The following is a 27,844-nucleotide window of genomic DNA, read 5'->3' on the forward strand; positions in this document are numbered from 1 at the left end:
GGTATTTCTGTCTTTAGGTCATTGAGGAATCGCCACACTGTCTTCCACAATTGTTGAACTAATTTATACTCCCACCAACAGTGTATAAGTGTTCCTATTTCTCCACAACTTTGCCAGCATCTGTAATTCTTTGACTTTTTTTTTTTTTTTTTTTTTTGAGATGGAGTTTCGCTCTTGTTATCCAGGCTGGAGTGCAATGGCGTGATCTCGGCTCACCGCAACCTCCGCCTCCTGGGTTCAGGCAATTCTCCTGCCTCAGCCTCCTGAGTAGCTGGGATTACAGGCATGCGCCACCATGCCCAGCTAATTTTTGTATTTTTAGTAGAGACGGGGTTTCACCATGTTGACCAGTATGGACTCGATCTCTTGACCTCGTGATCCACCTGCCTCAGCCTCCCAAAGTGCTGGGATTACAGGCTTGAGCCACGGCGCCTGGCAATTCTTTGACTTTTTAATAAGAGTCATGGAATGCTTTTTCTTTCATCGGGGTTAGAGCGAACAATAGGGGGCCACTTTTTACAAGTAATGGCCCTGTTGAATACCTAATACTGACCATGAGACATGAAGCACTTCACTCTGACCCTGACCTGTTGGCTTAGTATCCTCTCCTACCGTTTCCCACCTTCTGTCAGTACAACCACACCAAACTTCTGAGTGTTTCCAGAACACAGCATGATTTTGTAAGCTGTTTGTCTTTGGAAATGCCAGTCACTTTGCCTAGAACCACTATCCATTCTTTAAGAATCACCTCAGATGTCACCTCTTTGAAGTCCTCAATCCCTTTCTCAGATAATTTTGAATTTCTCCAGTATTTCTCCATTCTTATTGTCAGTGACAGTGATAGTGTGTGCTAGTGAAACCCTAAGACAATGAATAATCAGAGTAGACACAGAACATCAACTAGAAGATAGGAAAGTTTCAAAGCCGATAAAATTTGACTGTAACTTGATTGAAAGAAAAAAAGTTACAACTCTAAAAGAGATTGCTCACTTGTAAGGCACAGAAAAAAATGTTCGAGAAGTAAATGTGAACAATTTATATCCCAGTAGTGCCCTAAATGGTGAAACTTCCTTGCTCAAGGTAATGTAATATTGGGGTTCAGGGGTTCAGGGTGCCCTCAGCTCCCTTGAGAGGACATTTCTCCAAGTTCTTGGTCTCTTGCCCTCTCGGAATGAGAGAGGGGACCACGGCACAGTGCACAGTAAATGCCGGACTCAAAAGTGTTGTAGAAAGTGATTTATTTAAAGAGAGAGAGAAACAGGAGAAGGAGAGAGAAAGAAACAGCTAACTCTCACACCGAGTGAGAGAATCCAGAAAGATGGAATCCAGGAGAGGAAAGCAGCTTCCATACTTAGTGGAGGGAATAGAGAGAGAGATGGAGTTTAGGAGGGGAAGACAGGCTTCTACGAGAGATTGTGGAAGAGGCCTCCAGAGGGGAAATCCAGGAGAGAGAAAAACAGCTTCCACAAAGGGAGTGTTCGTGGAAGGGGACCCAAACATGGAGTCCGAAGGGGTGTGGAAGAAGGGGACTTGTAACCTGGGAGGAACCCCCACCTTCTCTAAGACCCCAGGCCAATGAAAGGAGTTCCCTAGAACTTCCGCTGGAGTGATTGACTCTTAGTTTCTTCCTGCGCCAGCAAAATTTAAACATAAACAGTTAAGTCTCCCAGATGGAGAGAGATGGGAGTGGGGCATGGCCCTAGGAAGTTCTTGCCCTTAAAACTACGCCCCCTTGTGGACCCGGAAAGAGAACACCTTCGCTCAGTGAGATTTGAAATATTTCAGGGTCTAATGACAAAGCGATTCTTAGGGTAGAGGTGGATATCGGGAATCATCAATTTCAGTCACATCAGCAAAACCATTTTTATTGTGACAACGATATAACAGGATATTTTAGCCAGAGCACAAAGCAATATTCCTTAAAAACAAGAAGCAAAATACAATGTTAATATTCCAATGCAATGTTAATATTCCAATCTATTTGACAGTTTTATTTCTCACTGATGCATTTTTGTGGTTGTTGTGGTTGTTTTTTGTTTTTTTGTTTTTTTTGGAGACGGAGTCTCGCTCTGTAGCCCAGGCTGGAGTGCAGTGGCACAATCTCAGCTCACTGCAACCTCCGCCTCCCAGGTCCTGGTTCAAGCAATTCTCCTGCCTCAGCCTCCCTAGTAGCTGGGATTACAGGCACGCGCCACTATGCCCAGATAATTTTTGTATTTTTAGTAGAATCAATGGGGTTTCACCATGTTGTCCAGGCTGGTGTTGAACTCCTGACTGTGATCCACCTGCCTCAGCCTCCCAAAGTGCTGGGATTATAGGTGTGAGCCATTGTGCACGGCTTGAAAAGTTTTTAAATAAGCATTCTGGTTTTTATTTTTAGTGTTCTGTGCGTTTGATTTATCGTGAGTCAATGAAGTAGGCCTCTGTTATCCCTGGACGCTGATCACAGCAGGTCTATGGACTGGCAAAACAGAGAGATTAATCTTGGAATTTGGCAATCCTTGACACACAGGCCAGTAGTTTTCAACCTTTATTTCACAACCTACATAGTGAATAGTGTTCACATGGACAGTCCCAGATGTGAATTCCCTGTGTGCTAGATGTAACTTCATTTATTTTCCACTTAAGGATATCAGAATGCAAATGAGTACAACGTTGCCTTAGAGATGACCTTGAATTTGCTTTAAATTTTTTTTTTTTTTTTGAGACAGAGTCTCGCACTGTTGCCTAGGCTGGAGTCCAGTGGCGTGATCTTGGCTCATTGTAACCTCTGCCTCCCAGGTTTAAGCAATTCTCCTATCTCAGCCTCCTGAGTAGCTGGGACTACAGGCTCCTGCGATTACACCTGGCTAATTTTTGTATTTCCAGAACACAGCATGATTTATTACTGCATGGCTTATTACTGCCTGCATGGTATTTTCTCCCCCAGCTGAATCTTAACTCCAATCCTGCCATATTTCTCTCTCTCTCTTTTTTTTTTGAGACAGAGTCTGGCTCTGTTGCCCAGGCTGGAGTAAATATTTGTAAACCATATATCTGATAAGGGGTTAATGCAGTGGCGCCATCTCGACTCACTGCAACCTCCCCGCCTGCCTCAACCTGCTGAGTAGCTGTGACTACAGGTGCCTGCCACTGTGCCTGGCTAATTTTTGTATTTCTAGTAGAGACAGGATTTCACCATATTGGTCAGGTTGGTCGCGAACTCCTGACCTCAGGTGATCTGCCGGCCTCGGCCTCCCAAAGTGCTGGGATTACAGGCATGAGCCACCGTGCCTGGCTGAATCTGCTCTAATTTTTGAAAGTAGGTGTGGCGCTGAGATTATGCCATTGCACTCCAGCCTGGGTGACTGAGCAAAACTCCGTCCCCCGCCCCCAAAAAGCAAATTGTTATTGCTTTCTTTCTTTTTTTTTTCCCAAGCCAAACTGTATCCAGCTTTATTAAAGATACTTTCCATAAACAATCATGGTATTTCAGGCAGGACATAGGCAGACAGTTGTTAACAGTATACAACAACTTTCAAACTCCCTTCTTCGATGGACTACCAATAATCAGAAAGCCACCATAAAACCCAACTAAGTTTTCATCTGATGCTCTGAACAGGGAAAGTTTAGAGTGAGGGTTGACATTTCACATTTAGCATGTTGTTTAACAACTTTTCACAAGCCGACCCTGACTTTCAGGAAGTGAAATGAAAATGGCAGAATTTATCTGAAGATCCACGATCTAGAAATGGAACCACTGCTCTTTTGACAGGTGCCATCTCAGTGGCATCACTGGCAAGTCCAGATTGCCTGACGGGTCAGGTCTCAACAGATGTCTGGGCTTAAGGGTGTTAAGTCTGTGCTGAAAGACGGAAAGGGAGAAGAGGACATAAAAACAAATTTGTTTTTCCATACCACAAGCCTTTTGTGTGCCAAGGTGGTCATGTGTGTCAAAGTCAGGGAATCTCTCCTCCTGAGAGCCGAGAGGAAGTCTCTCAAAACTAGAAGGGAAAGGTGTTTTTCCCACATCCATCTAGCTTTGGAGACATTCTATTAGTGAAATATGCCCCTTCCCCTAAAAACAACAATGAAGTGTTTTGTGTGCTAACAACATAGCTTAAAACAAAAAGTAAAACAAAATTCTGCATTTTTATAGCCCCACTCTGGTTCTGTCCAGTTTTGAGGGTGAGGTCTGTAAAGGATTTTAGCTGATGAGTGTTATTGTATTTTATAAATACAAAATGTAGAATACTACTGTAATATTTGGGCAAGAGAAAATGATGGCCTAAATAAAGGTTCTGGCAGTGAGGATGTAGAAGAAAAGTTAGATTTGAGAGGTGTTTAGGTGTAGAATAAATAGAATGAGTGCGTACTGATGGGAGTGGAGTGTGGAGCGGTGTGGTGAGAGGGCAGGAGAAGTTACAGATAACATCAGTTTACTTGAATGAATGTGGAAATAGTAATACCACTAATAGAAAACTGACTATGAATTAGGAGCTGGTTTGGGGTGGGAGAGGATATATTTTACTTTATATATCCCAGGTTTGAGGTTCCCAAGAGAAATCCAGGTGGAGATGTGAAGTAAGATGTCAAAAATACAGGTCTGGAGATTAACCTAGAAGAATAAATAAACGTTTAAGAGTGGTTGGAATATGAATAACAATTGAAGTCAAGGTAGCAGTGCGCCAGGTGGAAAGGAAATACAGGTGAATAATTAAATCTGGGAGTAATAATACATACGGTCTGGCTAACGGAAGAAGGTGCCAAGTAAGAAAACAGAGAAGAGAGACATTGTGACTCATCAGGGAAATGAAGAGAACGCATCGCCATGCAAACAAAAAGGAGAGGATTCCAAAAAGAAGAGAGTGTTTAGTGATATCAGATACCCCAAAGAAAGCAGTGCAAACAATGAAAAGTATTCATCGGCCTTGGCAGTAAGAAGGTCATTGAAGACCTTTAAAACAACATCAAACTACACAAGCAACAAAAGCAAAAATCAATAAGTAGGACTGTATCAAACGAAGCATCTGCACAAGCCGTGGAAACAATCAACGCAATGAAAAGGCAACCTATGAAATGGGAGAAAATATTTATAAATCATATATCTGATAAGGGGTTAATATACAAAATACAGTTGTTTAAGGAATTCATACAACTCAGTAGCCAAAAAAAAAAAAAAAATTCGAATTAAAAAATGAACAAAGGGCCTCAGTAAACACTTGCTGAAAGCAGACATACAAATGACCCACAGGTACATGAAAAGGTGCTCACATCACTAATCATCAGAGAATTGCAAATCAAAACCATGATGAGATATAATCTCACACCGCTTAGAAGGGCTATCACCAAAAAAAACAAAATATATCGAGTGTTGGTAAGGATGCAGAGAAAAGGGAACCCTTCTCCACTCTTGGTGGAAATGTAAATTGGTATAGCCATTACGGAAAATATTATGGAGGTTCCTGAAAAAATTAAAAATGGAGCTACCACATGACCCCAACAATCTCACTCCTGGGTATAGACTAAAGGAAATCAGCATGTCAAAGAGAATCTGCACGCCTGTGTTCACTCTAACGTGATTCACAGTAGCCACAACATGGAAACAACCTGTCTATTGATAGATGAATGGGTAAAGAAATTGTGTTATGTATAGACAAATGGAATATTATTGAGCCTTAAATAGAAGGACATACAATAATTTGTAACATAAATGAAACTTGAATGCATTATGCTAAGTGAAATGAACCAGATAGACAAAGCCAAATACTGTATTATCTCACTTACACATAGAATCTAAAAAAGCTGAACCCATAGAAACAAAGAGCAGAATGGTGGTCGCCAGGGACTGGTGGCAGGGGAAATGGGGAAATGTTGGTCAAAGGGAACAGACTTTCAGTTATAAGATGAATAAGTTCTGCGGACGTAACATACAGCCTCGTGACTGTAGTTACCATGTAATACTACACACTTGAAATTGTTGAGAGATCTTAAATGTTCTTACTCACCCCCTAGCCCCCCGAACACACACAGACGTGGAAGTTCACGAGGTGAAGTGATAGGTGTGTTAACTAACTTGATGTGTTAATCATTTCACAATATACATATATCAAATTATCACATTTATACTTTATAAAATTTTGTCAATTATACCTCAAAAAAGCTATAAAACTTTTCAAAAAAAAAAAGGAACTGTGAGGAGATGGATATATTAATTTGGTTGACTGTAGTAATTATTTCACTATGTATATGCATATTAAAGTATATTATATCCCTTAAGTATATACAAATAAAAGAACCATTTAACATGAGAAAAAAAAACCATTGAAGTGTGTAGGGCATGGGTACTGGATGGCAGTGGATTCAAGTGTGAACACAGGGAAGGTGTAAGAGGATGCAGAGTGAGGCTGGGCGGGGTGGCTCACACCTGTAATCCCAACACTTTGAGAGGCTGAGGCAGATGGATCACTTGAAGTCAGGAATTCGAGACCAGCCTGGCCAACATGGCAAAATCCCATCTCAACTGAAAATTACAAAAATTAACTGAGCATGGTGGCGTGTACCTTTAGTCCCAGCTACTCAGGAGGCTGAGGCAGGAGAATTGCTTGAACCTGGAAGTAGAGGTTGCAGTGAGCTGAGATCATGCCATTGCACTTCAGCCTGGGTAACAGAATGAGACTCCATCTCAAAAAATAATAACAATAGAAGGATGCAGAGTGGAGTTTGGTGATGAAGGAAATAATAAATAGTGATAGCTAACATTTGTTAAGTGCTTATTTTGTGTCAGGCTTAGTGTCTGACATATAATATCTCATCTAATTTTATGAACCATATACAATTGTCCCCTTTTATACATGAGAAACACACTTGGAACTTAAGTGAGTTGCTAAAGATCACAAAACAAATAGGTTGCAAACATGACTCAAACCTAGTGTTGACTCAAACCCAGACCCAAGATCTTGACAGACACACAGGGCCCAGAGAAGGTAGGGCTGGGAGTTTTCCTCTTTTTATGGTTATAAAATTATAAAAGGAAAGCTTCTTAATGAAATGGTAGATTTAGTGTTTTTTTTTTTTTTTTCTTTTTAGATGGAGTCTTGCTCAGCCACCCAGGCTGGAACGTAGTGGTGTAATCTTGGCTCACTGCAACCTCTGCCTCCCAGGTTCAAGTGATTCTTCTGCCTCAGCCTCCCGGGTAGCTGGGACTACAGGTGTGTGCCACCACATCTGGCTAAATTTTCTATTTTTAGTAGAAATGGGATTTCACCATATTGACCAGGCTGGTCTCAAGCTCCTGACCTTGTGATCTACCCACCTTGGCCTCCCAAAGTCTTGGGATTACAGGCGAGAGCCACCGCACCCAGAAGCTATTTTTTAAAAAATAAAATATATTTTCTGCTCCTCCAGCTACCTCATTACACAAATAATAATAGCTATCATTTAATAAGCAGATGTGGTGCTAATAATTTACATGCAGTATTTTATCTCTATTGCAGAAGAATTGAGTCTCATAGTGGAGCTACAAAATACAGAAATTATAGTACAAGGTGGAATGTGAAAAAGATGACATGAGTGAGGTAAGTGCAAAGCACCAAGGGAGCTCAGAGGAGTCGGGGATTATTTCCAACCAGAGAAACTCATTCAGTCAACATTCAAAAAATAATTATCATGTGCCTGTTACATCTTGGTCTCAAGAATCTCACATTCCGTTGAGAAAAGGACAAGGAAACAGATCATCTCAATAGTGAGATGTCATTTGATAACTGTAATCAAGCCATCAAGGCAGGCTCCTTGGAAGAGGCTGTACATGAACTATAGGTACTGAAGGTTTGAGGGCTTCTGAATAGAACAGGATGGGAACCCCTGATATCTCAGGTGTTGCACCGGGATCTCATTACACCAGCCCCATCCTCTAGAAGAGAGAGAAAAATAAGGAGTCGTTAACTTCACCATTCATTTCTCCTCTGAGGTCCTAATTTTGAAGGCTTTAATGGTAACCAGTCCTTCCCCTCTGTGCAACTGGCTTTTCTCCCACTGCAGATTGCACTGCACTTTGCTTAAGTCCATTCGGTTTGTGACCTCCTCTCCAATTTACCAATTCTGATTCACATGCTCCATCTTTCTCCCACAGAGAAGGAACAGCTGGCTTTTGGACTTCCAAACCTCCTGGGAAAAAGCCAAGCTACCATAAACTCCAGAATATGATTGTGTGAATTAAAATGTTCACATGATATCAACCATGCAGTTACTCCAAAGTTTATTTTGGAAAATATTACATTTGGAAAATGGGAAGCATTCCAGAGCATTCCCTTACCTTGAAATATCAGTAGACACAAGGGTATTTTGAGATCATTTCTTGCACAAAAGTTAGCAAATAATCTGTACAATTAGACACGTAAAATTGCCTTAAATAACATTAGTTAAGGACTCTGGGGCTTAAAATTTTCTATAGAGTATTTGTTGAGAAAATTGGGACAAAAGGCTATAATTTTTAACTCACTGAAGCAAACTTTCAAAATGCCTTTGAGTTAACTCCCAGTTGGCTTTTATTGCACATTTCACTTCCAATCATTGATGATTAGACCTAACTCAGTTACATGTTTCCCAAAATCTTACGTGCTTCAAACTCTATCCCTCTGGCTATAAGAGGCATAAGAGTCTAGAGTCCTAGGGAGAACTGCATCTCAACCCTAACAGCCCCGGCATCCAAGGGCCCACGGGGCCTATACATTTCTCCTCTACTTTCCTCTTCCATTCTTGTCTTCTCAGATTGGTTTTGGAGTGCTAAGGCCACAAAAGCAGGGGTTCTACAAGGTCACATGTCCCAGGGAGATCTTATTGATGCACCTCTTTCTTTAATGCATCTCAATTCCCAGTGCCTCTGGTGTGTTTGCAGTGCTACAATACAAAGGAGATTGGAGGGCTTTGAGAAAAAAAGACCTAGAATGATAAACAGGTTACAGTCCTTGTATATTTATTCTGGCTTTGAAATTTGAAAAGGCCTGAAACTCAATGTTGTTGATTATCTCATTTATGAAAAAGAAAACCCAATGTGTGTGTGTATGTGTGTGTGTGTGTATAAATGCATAAAGAAAATGGTTACCTCTGGGAAAGAAAGTGTAATTAGACAAAAGTAAAGGCAGACTATTAAATGTACATAGATATACATTTTAAGCTGGAAATGCATTCATGTAGTGTGCGAGTAATTAAACATATAGAAAAAACGGTCAAAATAAAATGAAAAACAGTCTTACAAAGGACTAAATGAAATTCTGTGTATTAATATAGAAAGCCTCTCAAAGAAATGTCAGGTTAAAAATACCATGTTTAAAAGTGACATCGTAAGTTCAATTTTGGGGAAAAATGTCAAATATACTTGCATACAATGGATAGTATATGCATAGAAAAAATTATGAGGAATATACAGGAAATTATAACTATAGTTACTCCTGGGTGATGAAATTAAAGACAAATTTAACTTTCTACACTGTATAGTCTCTATAATATCTGAATTTTTAATATTAGTATATAATAATTTTTCTAACAAACTAATTGGCTGACATAGTATTATGCCCTTGTTTACTTGATATTGCCCTGAAAAGACTTACTGGTTAAGTCTCAAAAAAAAAAATAGTATATGGGAAGATGTGTATAGATTATATATAAACACTATGCTATTTTTTGCAAGGGACTTGGGCATCTATGGATCTTAGTATCCCTGGGGTGTCCTGGAACTAATTTTCTAAAGATGCAGAGGAATGACTGTGTGTGTGTGTGTGTGTGTGTGTGTGTGTGTGTGTGTGTGTGTACCCCATTAGTTCTAACAACTTGAAGTGCTGGAAACAGCAATACCCAAGTAGCAAGGGACATACCTAGCATTTTTATTTCTATATACTGTTCTTCACTAAAAAGAATCAGAGTTTTCTGGAGAATTGGCTGATTCTAGGGTTAGGGCAGTGAAAGTAAAAAATGAGCTTTGATATCCTGTCCTAAAAAAGTATTCAAACAATAATAAAGGACATGTCTAAGGAGCACAGGAGGCAACTTTTTTTTTTTTTTTTTTTGAGATGGAGTTTCGCTCTTGTTACCCAGGCTGGAGTGCAATGGTGCGATCTCGGCTCACCGCAACCTCCGCCTCCTCCATTCAGGCAATTCTCCTGCCTCAGCCTCCTGAGTAGCTGGGATTACAGGCATGCGCCACCATGCCCAGCTACTTTTTTGTATTTTTAGTAGAGACGGGGTTTCACCATGTTGACCAGTATGGTCTCGATCTCTTGACCTCCTGATCCACCTGCCTCTGCCTCCCAAAGTGCTGGGATTACAGGTGTGAGCCACCGCGCCCGGCCCAGGAGGCAACTTAAAGGAGTTTCCCCTGGTCATAGCTGGGGCAATTTGAACATCAAAATGAGTAATGATAATAATGGAATTATAACCCACTGGATAAAATAGGAATACTTGTGTATACACTAATGTTAATAAGTGAATAAATTGAAATTTGATGAAGAACAGGATAGTTACATAGTCTTAAGTTTCTTCCCTGTAAAAAACTTATTAATTATAAAGAGAAAAAGAGTGACTCTATACAAGACAGCAAATACCATCTTAATCAAGTGACCAAAGTGCCCATCACCAGTAATGGGACGAATCAACACCATCCGAGAGGATGCAATGAGAAGACATGGCATCACTTCTATGTTATTCCTTTCAGAAATGCATAACAGAATCTCATCATGAGGAAACTTACCAAATTAAGGGTCATTCTAAAAATGGCATGTAGCCGGGTGCGGTGGCTCATGCCTGTAATCACGGCACTTTGGGAGTCCGAGGCGGGTTGATCACCTGAGGTCAGGAGTTCAAGACCAGCCTGGCCACCATGGTGAAACCCTGTCTCTACTGAAAATATATATATATAAAAAAAAAGGCTGGCGTGGTGGTGGGCTCCTATAATCCCAGCTGCTCGGGAGGCTGAGGCAGGAGAATTGTTTAAACCCGGGGGTTGGAGGTTGCAGTGAGCCGAGATTGTGCCATCACACTCCAGCCTGGTGACAGAGCAAGACTCCATCTCAAAAAAGAAAAAAAAAAGGCATGTAATTTCAAAATGTCAAGGTCATGAAAATCAAGGAAAGGCTAGAGAACTGGTTTCAGAGTAAAGGAGACCAAAGAGACATGATATAAATACAACACAAGAATCTACTCTCTTTTTACTTTGAAGAACAGGGAGGGAACAGTCTGCAAAACTTGAATGGACTAGAGAGTAATGAAGTGTCGATGTTAATTTTCCTGAGTTTGATGGGTTTTCTTTTGTTATATAAGGGAATGAATGATCTTGTTTTTAGGAAATACTAAAGTATTTGAGAGGGCTAGGGCATCACGTCAACAACTAACAAATGGTTCAGAAAAGAAGGTACCTGTATTCTTCTTGCAGCTTTTCTGTAGCTTTGAGATTTGTTTTGTTTTGTTTTAATCAGGTCCAAAGCATCTGTTGGCTTTTAAAGTTTCTCAGGTGATTCCAATGTCCAGGTTTGGAAAGTACCGAGTTAAACAGTGGAAGTGGATTCTTACTCATTAACTTGGGTTTTTTCTTCTCATTTGAACTCCATCATATGAGGGTGCTTGGAAAAATTTAGATTCTTAGGGCTGACCTGACATCCACTGAATTATAATATCCAGAAGTAAAGCATGGAGAGAGAGAGGAGAGAGAGAGAGAGAGAGACTTGTGTGTGTGTGTATATAATATTATGTCTATAAATATATATAGTATATATTTAAAATATATTTACATATATATTTATACAAATAAATATATATGGGTTTTTTTTTGAGATGGAGTCTCACTTTGTCACCCAGGCTAGAGTGCAGTGGCACAATCTCGGCTCACTGCAGCTTCTGCCTCTTGGGTTCAAGCGATTCTCCTGCTTCAGCCTCCTGAGTAGCTGGGACTACAGGTGCACACCACTGAAAGCATGGATATTTTTATTTATAATATGTAACTCTTAAAGTAGGAAAAGTTTGGGAGACAGTAATTCATCAAGAAGGTCACTGAATCTTTTGTCCAGGGCATGCAAGAAGGGTTTGGTGATTAGAATCAAAATAGTGAATTATATCTGTGCACTGAGGAAGGAGAGGTGGCTAGAGCAGAGTCAGAGGACACATACGGCATTCTCTTCCAACAACCCCTTCACAGCTGGTCTGCTGAATTTTCACTCATGTCCTTGGCAGCTCTATGGAACGTTAACCAAGGGGTACAACTGATCATTTTAAGGTCATGTTCAGTTGTTTAAGTCATTTCAGTAGTAACAACTGTTTATTCTACTCAGGAATAAACAATGGCTAATTTTTTTGGTTAAGTTCCTTTTTTTTTTTTGAGATGAGTCTCACTCTGTTGCCAGGCTGGAATGTGATGATGTGATCTCGGCTCACTGCAACCTCTACCTCCTGGGTTCAAGTGATTCTTTTGCTTCAGCCTCTCGAGTGGCTGGGATTACAGGTGTGCGCCACCACGCCCAGCTAATTTTATATTTTATTTTTAGTAGAGATGGGTTTCATCTTTTGGTCAGACTGGTCTCAAACTCCTGACCTCAGATGATCCGCCCGCCTCAGCCTCCCAAACTGTTGGGATTACAGGCATGAGCCACTGTGCACCATGCCTGGTGGTTAAGTTTCTTAAACCCTCCAAGTCTCAATGTTTTCATCCATAAAATGATTTGTTATGTAATTTAGGGGCAAATGCTAATTAACAAACACAAACACCTAAAACAGTGTCTAATTCAATACAATGATAATTATTATTGATAGTTTTATAATCATTATTGTTCTTTCTCCAATTGGTAATTCTTCTTACTTTACTTTTTTTTTTTTTGAGATGGAGTCTTTCTCTGTCACCCAGTGCAGTGGAGCAATCTTGAGTCACTGCAACCTCTGCTTCCCAGGTTCAAGCGATTCTGCTGCCTCAGCCTCCCGAGTAGGTGGGACTACAGGTATACACTACTATGCCTGGATAATACTTTGTAGTTTTAGTAGAGACAGGGTTTCACCATATTGGCCGGGGTGATCTCGAATTCCTGACGTTGGATGATCCACCTGCCTCAGCCTCCCAAAGTGCTAGGAATTCAGGCATGAGCCGTAGCAGCTGGCCTCTTCTTACCTTTTTCTGTTGCTGTTTGTTTTCAAAACCCCTTCTAAATGCATTATCTTCTTGTGTTATCAGTTCTCATCAGCTTCTAATCATCAATCACTTTATGGTCAAGATACAAAACATCTAAATAAAAATAATTTTTAAATTCAATTATACTTTCCCATTTTACAAAAAAAGTGTTATATACCATATGTGCCTTCTGTGATTGGTACTGGGATAGAACTTGGATTTTGTCTTTACCTGGAATGCAGAGATGATTATTGAAATGCAGGCTCCATGGAGCTCCTAATCCAGTGGAAATGATAGAAAACAGATATTGCTAAGTACATGTTCAGAGATGTCTGAAACTGCCTTTCTTTCTCATTGGTGTGTGGGAGACTGTCGTATTCCCTTATTAAGTATGGCATTTAGGCAGAAAACTTCAGTTGGAAGTAAAACCCCCTGATTTCTGAGAGAAGTTAGAGGGTAGCTCCTGCCTGCCTTCCCAGCTAATTGCCTTCTATTACGATGGTGAGGGGGTACAGGACAGGGAAAGGAGACAAGTAACTAAATTTGAGGATGAGGCAGAGGGGCAGAGAATGCCAGGGAGTAAAGAGAAGGAAGCAGTGTAATTAAAAGAGGCAGCTGGGGGATGCTTGTTGGCAGGACTAAGCAGAATGGCTGAGTGTCCAGGCTCTGGAATCAAAATGCTTAGGTTCACATCCAGCTCCTTTACCTGTGACGTCTTTGACACTAGACAGTCCTCTTGATCATGAGTGTCCCTGTTTTCCTCATCTGTTAAATGGGGGTCATAAATTATCATCTTGATAGGGTTGTTGTGAGAATTAAATGAGGTAATAGATTCAGAACCTGGGACACAGTAAATGCTTAATAAATACTGGCCCATCTTATGTTGGTGGAAGATGTCTAGGGTGATGCTTGTTGTCTTGGGCATAGTTAGCCATGTAAGACTGCCTGCTGGGAGGACCTGCGTGACTCAGCCACTTGAGGGACACAGACAACAAGCTGCTTGCATAGCTCTTTGCTGTCCACCTCCAAGATAGCAGGAGAGTTGCTTGCCTTGCTTCTTGCTCTACCCACAGCAGCTAGAATAGTGTCACTCAATGTGTACATAGTTAATAGATAGTCATTGAATTAATGATATATGAATGCATACTTAGAATGTGTTTTAAGGCTTTATTCACCAGGAAAACTCCTACTGTTTCTTCAAGGCATAATTCAAACTCTTTAGACTCCTCTGGTCTAACCCTCCAGAACCCCAGAATAGTTAGGCACTTCTGCCTCTGCCTTTATTTACTCATATATCTTACATTATACTTCTATTTTAATTTCCATACATATCTTCCCTGTTAGACAGGAGAAATCACAGAGGCATGGACTGTCTTTTAACCTTTGGCACAAGGATGCCTTGCAAGGGACTAAACATAAGTTTTGTCTCCTCTGCTTCGGGGAGCTTTGGGCTTGAATTATTGAGACACAAAAGCTAATTGCCTCTCAGGAGGTGATAGATGGGAATCCTGGAATTTGGAGTTTGAGATTCATGACAAACTTTCTAAATTCTATTGCCGAGGGAGGACCTTTTGTGTCTAAGGGTCAACAGAAAACTGCTGCCAGGAGAGGTGGCCCTGGAGACCACCTAGATAGTCACTTTAGCTGAGGGCATGAAAGGGCCTTTTGTCTGTGAGATGTATGAATATAGCACTTCTGTATTTTTACAGTTGAAATGGAAAGTGGACTGGCCTCTGGTTTTTCAGTCTGTGAGATGCTAACACTTCAGCCAGTCTGAGTGAACGTGGATTGATGGTGGGGATTGAAGGGGAATGGTTTTATGTGATGCAAAGGACTGAGCACTAAATGCTGCAGGCTGGGAGATCCAGCAAGGGACAGTCTCTGTTGATCACAGCATGAAAAGAATGGAATCTCTCATGAAGACACCTTCCATCAAAATACCACGCTAGCTGGTGCAATAAACTGGGTCAGCAGCAGTGTCTGACAGTGAGCTGCTACAGGGCCTGGCTGACAGTGGAAGGCCACCTTTCAACAGCACACCATGAGGCATGCAGGAATAGTAGTGGGTGCTTGGATATGAGAGCTTACCTTAACTTGAAGCAAAAGTCAAATGGACCTCTCATTTGGAATGTGTACACCCTTCAGGGTTCTCAGAAGATCTAGAAGAAGGGAAAGGGGTCCCAAGAAAGAGGCAACAGTTTCCCCAGAAACCTGACATGAGGAGACTCAAGTCATTTTTCATTTAAATAGGACAACTGAATATGCTGTCATAATTCTACTTTGAGCATTGAGGAGTTGACACCAGCTACACGTCAGTGGATGTACTTTGGTTTCTATCATACTGCTTGGCACATGATGGGATTCATTACATGATTATAGTACTACCAAATGGATAAACGGAATGTGACTATAAAATAATAAGATTTCCACAAATTCAACTGGGAAGGCATTTTTTTTTAATTCTGCAAACTCATGTTAAATAGGTTACTAAGATACAAAGACTGTGTTTATGGTGTGCTCCATATACACATAGCCAGTCTACCTGGATGCACCAGACTGTGATTAAAGACGAGGTCAGATGTACCTTGTAATGTCCAAATTACCGTGGCTCAAACTTTGATCTCCTCTAATGACAGAAAGTCCTGTCTTTTACGAGGCTTCTCTCCACAAGTAGGTCTTTTCACTTCCATGTTCCACAAACCCATACTGCCCTAGCCACCCCTATGGTGGCAGATGGCTCATCGTAGCTCCACCACTGTCACCCCTCATCTCCCACAACCCCAGGATTGATGCCTCTGCAGCCATGCTGGCCTCAGGGAGAGAAAGGCTTTTCTTCCCTTTACTAGATGATATGGGGGTAGACATAGACCCTTTAATTTCCCACAGCATGACGAACACCAAACTGCAAAATGCTTAGGGATATGAGAAAGGAATTATTAAACTGACAAACAAAAATGCCTACTAATTCTGAATGTTCTCAGAGTCCACAAGCCCGAGCATAGGCTGCCTTGGGCTCTTAGAATGGCAGTCCCCAACCGTTTTAGTATCAGGGACCAGTTTTGAAGAAGACAATTTTTCCATGGATGGTAGTGGGAGATGGTTTTGGGATGAAACTGTTCCACCTCAGATTATCAGGCGTTAGATTCTCATAAGGGTCACACGACCTAGATCCCTGTCACGCACAGTTCACAGTGGGCTCCATGCTCCTATGCTGCCGCTGATCTGACAGGTGGTGGAGCTCAGGAGGTAATGCTCACTTGCCTGCCACTTACCTCCTGCTGTGTGGCCCAGTTCCTAACAGGCCACGAACTGCTACTGATCTGTAGCCCAGGAGTTGGGGACCTCTGTCCTGAGAATGCCTCCCTGTTCTCAAGATTGGACCTTCTGGCAAGGTTTGTTTATCTGTTCCCTTTAGGGACAACCTTCAGCAAGTCTGCTCTGCTGAAAGTCCAGGCCCCAATGTCCAGGAACCCAAGAGAAGACCACATTTCTCCCTCTGTCTCTTGGGTCTCGGGCCTGCCTCCCCTATCCTCTTTTCCTGTTTACTTCCTGTGGGTAAACTCCAGCCCTTCCCCATTCATGGGGTTAGGCATCTTCCTATGGCCTCTGTGACATCATCATATAAAAGCAAAATATCCAATGGGACATTTGAATATTAATGTGTATGAGAGAATAGCAGGCCAGTCTTTTAGCATTAAACCTAGCCTAGTCCCATTTTTTTTTTACAACATTTTATCCAGCATGAACTCAAAATCAGAACTGCAGTTTCTCTGCAGTCCTAAAGTCTTCTCTCCCAGTCTCCCATGAGAAGCTGTTTAAACAGGAAGCATGAGCATTTCTATTACAATAAACAATACCATACAGGCTAGGGTAGTCTACACCCACACTTTAAAGGAAATATTTCTCCAAAGGCATAGTAAACTGCTGATATGTAGCTTTGCCCATAACAAAGACAATATTTGTCTTATTCGGCAGAAGAGTTTAGTTCTCTAGAGATATAGCTGTCGAAGTCCCATTCCTGAAAAGGGTCTGGCTTAATATAAGCATATCTAACTTCGTCCATTTAGATAATTATCCCCAAACTAAGGATTAATCTGCCTCAAGATGAATGGAAGTTTCCACCCGCTGCAAAAACTACTTGAAGATCTGAGATTACAACATTCAAGCCACCATCCCCACTCTAGCCTTCACAGATCTCAGGCCCATTTTTCATCAGGGCTCTGGTTTCAAGTATTGTGTAACTGCCTACCCGCAGTGGTCTCTGCTTTTCTCAAGGGTATCACTCACAAAGGGGAATCTAGCCCTAAGAAGAGAGCAGAAGGGAAACTGCTGCCTCCTTCCAGGGGACACGGCCTTTTCCCTTTTCCATGGCCACATAAATATGGAACTAATTTTGATTTCTTTTTCTTGAAACTTAGATACCTGACTTGTCAACAATAATTCAAAAATAATTTTATAAAGGTTTAAGAATTAGAGTTAGTCAAATAGCGAAATTGAGATTCTTTAGAGATTCAATTTTTGTAATCATAAGTCATATAGAACTAAATGAATTTGGAGGTATGGATTCTAATGGGTTTAGGGTGTAGAGACTGTCAACTCAGATACATTGAAACAAAAGGTGAATTTTCTCAATCAGTTTCTGAATAGACTTTAAGGTTTTATAATGAACAACAGCTGGCAAGTGCTTACGTGTCTATTTCCATTTATTTTGGCCAGTAGCCCAAACAATGAAAATAGATTTTTGCCAATCATAGATTTAAACATCATCAATGGGGAATGCCATTTTAAATTTAAAAACACAACTAGGTATGCAGTATTCAGAAATGAGTCATAAAGAACTTTCTATTTTCTTGCCTTCAGTTCTATTCATTCAAGTATTTAATGCCTATCATGTACCAGGCATTGTGCTCGGTCCTGAAGTAGAGAGCAATACAGATAAGCAAAGCTGCCATGCCCTTACCTCCTGGTTGGGGAATAGAGGTGAGTGGGGTGACAGAATACACCGTTAACTAAAATATTAAAATAAAAAACCTGTTCTCAGTTGATAACAGAGGGGCGGGCCGTGTTCAGAAAAGACAATTAGCTCTACCCAAAAGGCTTCACAGAGAAGTTGCATTTCAGTTGGATCCTGAAACGTAAATAGAAGGTCACCAAAAGAGGGGAGAGAAATTCAGTATTTGTTTGTTGTTTATCTTTGTTGCTGGACTGACTGTAAGTTCGGTGCGGGTAGGGACTGGATCTTGCTCAGTGTTGTATTTTGGTGCTCAGTGCTTGAGAACACCTCAAGTGTTGTAGACTATCTGTTGACTAAACAACTGAACAGCATTTCAGGCAAAGAGAACGCTATGTACAATAACAAAATAAATAACGTAATGATTTTTCTAGGCTATGGCTTGTAATATTAACACTGTTAGCTCCTGGAGCGGAAAGACATATATTGTAAGACAGCTAAAAAGGGCAGGTGCTATAGAAGAAACCAGCAGATCTAAATTCTAGTCTCATCCCAGTTATTAACCAACTATATGACTTTGAATAAATGCTTAGATTGTACCACCTGTGGTTTTCCCACTTGTAAAATAGCTTTGGAAGAGTATATTATTGTAAGAAAAAAAATTAAAGAAAGATCAAGAATGTATGACTGCATTTTTCCCTTCTTCTTTTTTGAAACGAAGTTTCACTCTTGTTGCCCAGGCTGGAGTGCCATGGTGTGGTCTCGGCTCACCGCAACCTCTGCCTCCAGGGTTCAAGCTATTCTCCTGCCTCAGCCTCCTGAGTAGCTGGGATTACAGGCACACACCACCATGCCCGGCTAATTTTCATATTTTTAGTAAAGACGGGGTTTCTCCATGTTGGTCAGGCTGGTCTTAAACTCCTGACCTCAGGTGAACTGCCCGCCTTGGCCTCCCAAAGTGCTGGGATTACAGGTGGGAGCCACTGCGCCCAGCCTCCCCTCTTTTTCTAAATGCAAAATTAATACATGCATCCCTAAGATGGCCAATCACATGCATACTGATCATCTCTTTTTCCCTCAACAAGACTCCAGCACTGACAAAAAATTTAATGAATGTTTAAAAACAGGACAGGGATTTCCCTTGGATCTGAAGCTGTGAGTAAATAAGAAACCAGAGCAGTGAGCTGTGGCTCTTCCCACCTCAAAGCTGCTGTTCTTGGTCGTGTACTGCCCTAACTGAAGGCCTTCTATCTTTATCACCTAGCTAAGGAGATAAAAAAATAGAAAGCTTGAAACAGAAAGAAAAGCTAAGAGATATGGAGGTTACAGAAATTTTACTATCAATCTAAGGTAGGCATTTAAAAAATGTTTTTGTGCCAGGACTCTCTTTAGCAGTTTAGTGAAGACTGTGGATCCCTTCTCAGATTAATACCTTTAAATGCATAAAATAAAATAAAATACAGCAGAGGACAAGATGGCCGACTAGAAGGAGGCAATTGGAACAACTCCCTCAACCACCAGGGACACTTGAGGTAGCAGGGAAAGCTGCTTAGAGAAGTGGTGGGGCAGCAAGCCAGAGGGTTTGGTGCCAGAGTATTTGTAGTGGAGCACAGCCAGGGTCAGCCATCCCTCTAGGCTTGACTTGCTCCCTTAAGAGATTTTACCCTGGCCAGGCATGGTGGCTCAAGCCACCTCAAAAAAAAAAAAAAAAAAAAAAAAGACTTTAGCCCTAGGGTAACTGTCAGACCTGATCTCTGCAGGGTGACCTGATCTCTGCAGGGCGGGCTGGCACATCAGATGAGGCTGGTTCAACCTGAGCACTTCTTGGTCTGCTGGCCTTTTCAGGGGCCCCAGCATGGCCACACCTGCTTACAGGGCAGTCTCAGATGTCCTGGGGCCCACACCATGGCTTCTGCTCCAGCAGACAGCGCCTGACCTGTGGAGAGCTCCAGTGATATGGCCCCTATGGTCACGCACCAGCCTGCGTGTTCCCTCTCTATACTGCAGTCTCTCTCAAGCCCACAGCAGCTTCTGACATTGCTTTACTGGCCCATGGCAGGTTTTGCTTTCCTTGCCCTGCCAGCATGTGAGAGTGCAGTCCACTCTCCCTCCCTGGCCACTGCTCCCTGTCCCAACCATTGCAGAGGGAGCCTTGGCAAGCACAGAGCCAGAAAGCCCTGTCAGCGCCCTTCCCTTCCCCTAACACTATGCAGAGAACACTGTGCAGGGGATCCTCCTACACCCTGAGGGATTACTCCTGCTTGCAGGCCTCAGAGAGGCACCCAGACTTGCACCAGCCAGCACCCTGCCCCTGAGACAACACCACCTCCAGTACAATAGTGCACAGTCTCCAGCAGCCATCCCCCACTCCCCCATGCTCACCATAGCTACCTTGCCTCCACCACTGTGGTGAATGAATGCAGGGAGACAGGCAACTCTGCATCCTCTAGCACTCTGCTGTAGCTGGCCACACTTTGGCCCCCACAGCACAGTGGACTCCAATCCTTGAGGATCCAGAGAACAAAGTCAGGTCCCAAGACAAGTCCCCCAGAGTTTGGGCACACAGGCCAGAAGTTGGGAGCTGAGTGTTGGCCCCTAAAATCTCCCAGAAATGAAGCCAACCAGCTGAATCTACCTTATACTATAATCAAACCCTCAAGGTCATCAAATAGGATAAAAGAAAAAAAAAAACAACCCATCCAAAGGTCAACAGTCTCAAAGGTTGAAGGTGGATAATCCCACAAAGATGAATAAGAATAAGAATCAGCACAATAATGCTGTAAACTCAGAGAGCCAGAGTGCCTTCTTTCCTCCAAATGACCATATCATCCTTCCAGCAAGGGTTTGAAACTGGGCTGAGGCTGAAATGGCCGTCATGACAGAAATAGAATTCAGAATATGGATAGGAACAAAGTTCACTGAGCTATAGAAGTACATTGAAACGCAATGCAAGAAAGCTAAAAATCATGATAAAACAATGCAGGAGTTGACAGACAAAATAGCCAGTATAGAGATGAATGTAACCTACTTGATAGAGCTGAAAAACACACTATAAGAACTTCATAATGCAATCACAAGTATTAATAGCAGAATAGACCAAGAGGAGGAACGAATCTCAGAGCTTAAAGACTGGCTTTCTGAAATGAGATGGTAAGATAAGACTAAAGAAAAGAGAATAAAAAGTAATGAATAAACCTCTGAGAAACATGGGATTATGTGAAGAGACCAAATCTATGACTCATTGATGTCCTTGAAAGAGATGGGAAAAATGGAACCAACCTGGAAAATGCATATCAGGATATCATCCATGAGAATGTCCCCAACCTAGCAGAGAGGCCAACATTGAAATTCAGAAAATGCAGAGAACCCCAGTAAGATACTTCATAAGAAGATCATCCCCAAGACACATAATCATCAGATTCTCCAAGGTCAAAATGAAAGAAAAAATGTTAAAGGCAGCTAGAAAGAAAGGTCAGGTCACCTACAAAGGGAAGCCTATCAGACTACCAATGGACCTCTAAGCTGAAACCCTACAAGCCAGAAGAGATTGGGGGCCAATATTCAACATTTCTTTATTTTATTATTATTTTTGAGATGGAATCTCACTCTGTCACCCAGGCTGCAGTGCAGTGGCACGATCTTGGCTCACTGCAACCTCTGCCTCCCAGGTTCAAGCAATTCTCCTGCCTCAGCCTCCTGAGTAACTGGGATTACAGGTGCCTGCCATCACTCCTGGCTAATTTTTGTATTTTTAGTAGAGACAGGGTTTCACCATGTTGGTCAGGCTGGCCTTGAACTCCTGACCTCAGGTGATCCACCCACCTTGGCCTCCCAAAGTGCTAGGATTACAGGCAGGAGTCACTGTGGCTGGCCAATATTCTTAAAAAAAAAAAAAAAGGAAATTCCAACCCAGAATCTTATATATGGCCAAAGTAAGCTTCATAAGCAAAGGAGAAATAAGATCCTTTTCAGATGAGCAAGTGCTGAGGGAACTCATTACCACAAGACTTGCCTTACAAGAGCTTTTGAAGGAAGCACTAAATATAGAAAGGAAAGACAGTTACCAGTCATTGCCAAAACACACTGAAATACACAAACCAGTGACATCATAAAGCAACTACATAAACAAGTCTGCAAAGTAACCAGCCAACATCATGATGACATGATCAAATCCACACATAGCAGTACTAACCTTAGATGTAAATGGGCTAAATGCCCTAGTTAAAAGATACAGAGTGGTAAGCTGGATAAAGAACCAAGATCCATTGGTATGCTATCTTCAAGAGATGCTTCTCACATGGAATGACACATATAGGCTTCAAATGAAGGGATGGAGAGAAACCTAGCAAATGGAAAACAGAAGAAAGTAGGGGTTGCAATCCTAGTTTCTGACAAAACAGATTTTAACACAACAAAGATCAAAAAAGACAAAGAAAGGCATTATATAATGGTAAAGAGTTCAACAAGAAAATCTAACTATCCTAAATATACATGGACCCAACATGGGATCACCCAGATTAATAAAGCAAGTTTTTAGAGACCTTCAAAGAGAATTAGGCTCCCACACAATAATATTGGGAAACTTTAACATCCCACTGACAATATTAGATCATCAAGACAGAAAATTAATAAAGATATTCAGCATCTGCACTGAGCACTGGATCAAATGAATCTGATGGATATCTACATAATTCTCCATCCCAAAACAATAGAATATGCATTATTCTCATTGCCATATGGCACATACTCTAAAATAGATTATATAATCAGAAATAAAACACTCCTTGGAAAATGCCAAATAAGCAAAATAATTATAAACAATCTTTTGTACCACAGCACAATGAAATTAAAAATCAAGACTAAGAAATTCACTTAACATTTTGTGAAGAGACAAAGACTAAGCTGTTGTGGCCTGTTGCTGCCAACCTCAAGTAGCAGTCGGCTTTCTCCACATAGAACCCAGGAGTAGGAGACGCAGAATCAAATATTTTCTCCCTCCTTGCTCCTTTTTCAGCTTTGTGAGAAATCTTATTATCAAACACAATGGCCAGCAATGTTACCAACAAGACAGATCCTTGCTCCATGAACTCCTATGTGTTCATTGGGAATCTCAACACTCTTGCAGTCAAGAAGTCTGATGTGGAGGCAATCTTTTCGAAGTATGGCAAAATCGTGGGTTGCTCTGTTCATAAGAATTTTGCAAAGGCAAAATTCAGTATGTTAATAAGAGATATGCCCAGGCTGCTGTAGCAGAAGAGGAAGGCACAATGATCGCTGGCTGGGTTTTTGATATTAACCGGGCTGCAGAGCCAAAAGTGAACCTAGGAAATGCAGGTGTGAAATGATCTGCAGCAGAGATATATGGCTCCTCTTTTGATTTGGACTATGACTTTCATGGGATTATAATGACAGGATGTACAGTTACCGAGCACATGTTCCTCTTCATTCTCCTATTGCTCAGGCTATAGTGCCCTCAAAATGCCACTGTGTATCAGGAAACACCTCAAGAAGAGGCAAAAATGGCTTCAATTCTAAGAGTGAATAGTGGGGATCTTCCAAGTCTGGTAAGTTGAAAGGAGATGGTCTTCAGGCCGTTAAGAAGAAATTGACCCAAATAAAACCAAAGGTGGATTCTCTCCAGGAAAACCTGGAAAAAATTGAAAAGGAACAGAGCAAACAAGCAGTAGAGATGAAGAATAATTCAGAAGAGGAGTCGAACAGCAGTTCCGTGAAGAGAGATGAGACTAATATGAAGATGGAGTCTGAGGGGGGTGCAGATGATGCTCCTGAAAGCGGAACCTACTAGATGATGATGATATTGAAGATCCGGTGGGGATGAACAGCTGGAGTTGATCAAGGATGATGAAAAGGAGTCTGAGGAAGGAGAGGATGACAGAGACAGCGCCAATGGTGAGGTTGACTCTTAAGCACATGGTGGGGTTTAGAAGTCTTATCCTGTTGTTTATTTACCTAGGTGATTGTCTAAGACCAAAATTTTCACCAGATTCTCTCCCCTAGTAACTTCAGGACATGCTCACTGTTGTCCCAATCCTTGTCCTTGTTATGTTCATTAATTCATACTGCCTGTGCCTAGTCCCATTTTCACTTCCTTTGATGCTCCCAGTAGTTTTGTTAAGTGTTACTGTGTAATTTTTGCTTTTAATTTTGAAACCTCTTTGTAACTTAACAATAAGAAGGATGTATGGGTTTTATGAACTATCCCCAAAATAATCTTTTGTTATGCAGGGAGTACAGTTCTTTTTATTCATATGTAAGTTCAGTAGATATTTCCCTAACTGCAAAGGCAATCTCAATTAGTTGAGTAGCTCCTGAAAGCAGCTTTGAGTTAGAAATATGTGTGTTACATCCCTATATAAGTGTGCTGTGTGGGGCAGTTCAACACGAATGTAACAGTGTATTTTTATGAATGAGAGTTGTCATGTCAAATGTATCCTCCAGAATAATAATTAGTGCTATAGTCTTATTATTTGTTTTCTAAAGTTGATACTGTGGGTTATTTTTGTGAACAGCCTGATGTTTGGGACCCTTTTTCCTCAAAATAAAGAAATTCTTATTAAGCCAGGAATTTGGAGAAAAAAATTCACTCAAAACCATAAAATTACATGGAAATTGAATAACCTGCTCCTGAATGACTTTTGGGTAAATAATGAAATTAAAGCCGAAGTCAAGAAGTTCTTTGAAACTAATGAGAACAAAGATACAACATACCAGAATCTCTGGGACACAGGTAAAGCAATGTTAAGAGAGAAATTTATAGCACTATATGCCCACATCAAAAAGTTAAGCAGATCTCAACTTAACTTTTTGTTAGCAGATCTAACATCACAACTCAAAGAACTAGGGAATTAAGAACAAACAAATCCCAAAACTAGCAGAAGACAAGAAATAACCAAAATCAGAGCTGAACTGAAGGAGATTGAGACTCAAAAAAGCATTCAAAAAGACAATAAATCCAGGAGTTGTTTTTTTAAAAAAAAAATTAATAAAATAGATTGCTAGCTAGACTAATGAAGAAAAGAGAGAAGATTCAAATAAACACAATCAGAAACAACAAAGGGGCTATTACCACTGACTCCACTGAGATCCAAACAACCATCAGAGAATGTTATGAACACATCTGAGGGGAAATTTACTTGAATTCTTTTTTTTGAGATGGAGTTTCGCCCTTGTTGCCCAGGCTGGAGTGCAGTGGTGTGATCTCAGCTCACTGCAACCTCTGCCTCCTGGGTTCAAGTGATTCTCCTGCCTTAGCCTCCTAAGTAGCTGGGATTACAGGTGAGTACCACTACACCAGGCTAAGTTTTTGTATGTTTAGTAGAGATGGGGTTTCACCATCTTGACCATGCTGATCTCAAACTCCTGACCTCAGTTGATCCACCCACCTTGGCCTCCCAAAGTGCTGGGATTACAGGCATGAACCACTGTGCTAGGCCTGTAATTCTATAGATAACAAAATTGTAATTAGTTTGAAGTAGAATGAGGGCAAAATAATGATACATTCAGAACAATTAACACTCATTACCTGAAAATAAACTCTAACAAAATGAAAATTTCTCTAGAAGAAAGTATTGGAATGTAAAAATAATGCATACTAGTTGGGAAAAAATTAAATAATGTATTAGAATATATATATATATATATATAAAGTAAAATGTGAAAGGGCTCTGCCTATTCCTTTATTTGTTGTATATTCTCCTACACCTTTTTCTATGACTATATAAACATACACACACACACACACACACACACACACACACACACACACAGTATCTCTTATTCTTTAAACAATGAGCTCACTCTATATAAAATGCTTTGTGTTCTTTGCCCCCTTATTCCCTATGGAATATCATGAGTATTCTTCAGTATTAGCATGTGCAGATCTGCCTTACCCTTTTTGCTATCTGCATTCCATGATATAAATATATCACAAGTTTATACATGTCCATTTAACATGAACGTTTAGATTATTTTAAATAGTTTTTGCTCTTATAAATAAAGCATGGCTAAGTTTTTTGTTAGTATTTCTGTAGGATAGAGGCCTAGAAATATAATTGTTGGGTTACAGGATATGGTCATTTAAAATGCTGATAGGGCCAGGTACAGTGGCTCACTCCTGTAACCCCAGCACTTTGGGAGGTTGAGGCAGGGGGATTGCTTTAGCGCAGGAGTTTGAGACCAGCCTGAGCAAGATGGGGAGACCTCCATCTCTACAAAAAACTAAAGAAAGCAAAATGTTTAGAGATCCTGCCAAAATGACTTCTAAAAATATTGCTCATTTATAGTCAGACTAAAAGTACATGGAATGTAGTATTTTAAGAAAGAAAATCTTCTAACATGAGAATATGCACAAAATACAGAAAATCTGGTTGATCATATTTTTAAAAAGATAGAAAATATACATTATTTTGAGTGCATATAACACATGGCTCTGTCTGTCAGACCATGTGGAAAATATATTTACAAAAGGGATTACAAAGTAATCCAAAGAGATTTAGTAAGCAAGGGTCTTCAACTATTATTATGTCTTATTCTATTAAAAGCAGGTCATCAAATAAATTCTTGCACATTATTTTGTCTTTTTTTTTTTTGACTCTTACTCTGTCACCCAGGCTGGAGTGCAGTGGTGCCATCTTGGCTCACTGCAACCTCCACCTCCCAGGTTCAAGTGATTCTCCTGCCACCACCTTGAGTAGCTGGGATGACAGGCTTGCACCACCATGCCTGGCTAATTTTCGTATTTTTAGTAGAGATTGGGTTTCGCCATGATGGCCAGGCTGGTCTCGAACTCCTGACCTTGTAATCCACCCGCCTCGGCCTCCCAAAGTGCTGGGATTACAGGTGTGAGTCACTGCGCCCAGTTCAGTTTGTCTTTTACAAAGTAATCTTAATAAGGAAAACCTCTGCCTTTGGACTTGATTCTAACTATAATAGGATACTGACTTGTACCACGAAAGTGACAAGATCCTTAGTAAAAAGTATCTGCACCGTCTTAAAATTTGTAGTGTGCAAGAATATGACTGATGAGTATGTTTAGACATGTACTTAAGGGAAAACAGATATTGAAAATTTTAGAGAGAGAAAAAATATAGGACCCATTATTTGAGTCTTCAAATAAGAATGTTACTGTGGAGTGCTAACTATAGAGGTTTACCTATATAAGTGTATTTTGAAACTGCATTTTACTAATCTAACAGATGTTTGAGCGTGCCTATATCATAGATCCTGGGCTAGGCCCTAAAGGCACTGCATTAATTTTGGAGGAAATTGCAGCTTTGAAGTATTTAATATATTTGATATGATCAATTCTCTGAATTAACTTTCAGCAAAAATGTGTCTCTGTTTTGCAAATGGAAAAATGGGACTATCAGTTGCAAAAGGCAAACAATAGCATTTATTTTAAAAGATTATATTGATAACCTATTATGAGCACCATCTGTCACACAAAGAAATACAAGAGATGGTCCCTGACTTCAAAGTACTTGCAGTTGTTTTAAGTATTTGAGTTTCAAAACTATATATATATATATATAGTTTTAAAAAAGCAGTAGAACCTTCACAAAGTAAAATAAAATGCTGGTACTGCATGTCATGCAGGGATTTTCAAAGGAATTGTGAAAAGTTAGGAAAAGAGCGACCTCGCCATCAAAAAGAGGCACAGAGCATAGCAATAAGAACACTGAGGATATAGCAAATCCCAGAAGGAATAATTGAGAGTCACAATATTCAGCAAATAAGACGTTGTTCCTATG

General features: G+C 40.8%; 1 protein-coding gene and 1 pseudogene across 1 annotated transcript in view; both read left to right on the forward strand.

Moving 5' to 3' along the window:
* Positions 1 to 27,844, forward strand: part of TMEM135 (transmembrane protein 135) — a 305,900-nt gene that overhangs the window by 9,360 nt on the left and 268,696 nt on the right. The window lies entirely within an intron of this gene.
* LOC105728930 (heterogeneous nuclear ribonucleoproteins C1/C2-like) lies at positions 23,047 to 24,211 on the forward strand (annotated as a pseudogene).

This window comes from Aotus nancymaae, unplaced genomic scaffold, assembly GCF_030222135.1.
Source record: "Aotus nancymaae isolate 86718 unplaced genomic scaffold, 86718_ANA_hifiasm-v0.15.2.pri h1tg000059l, whole genome shotgun sequence".
Lineage (NCBI taxonomy): Eukaryota > Metazoa > Chordata > Mammalia > Primates > Aotidae > Aotus > Aotus nancymaae.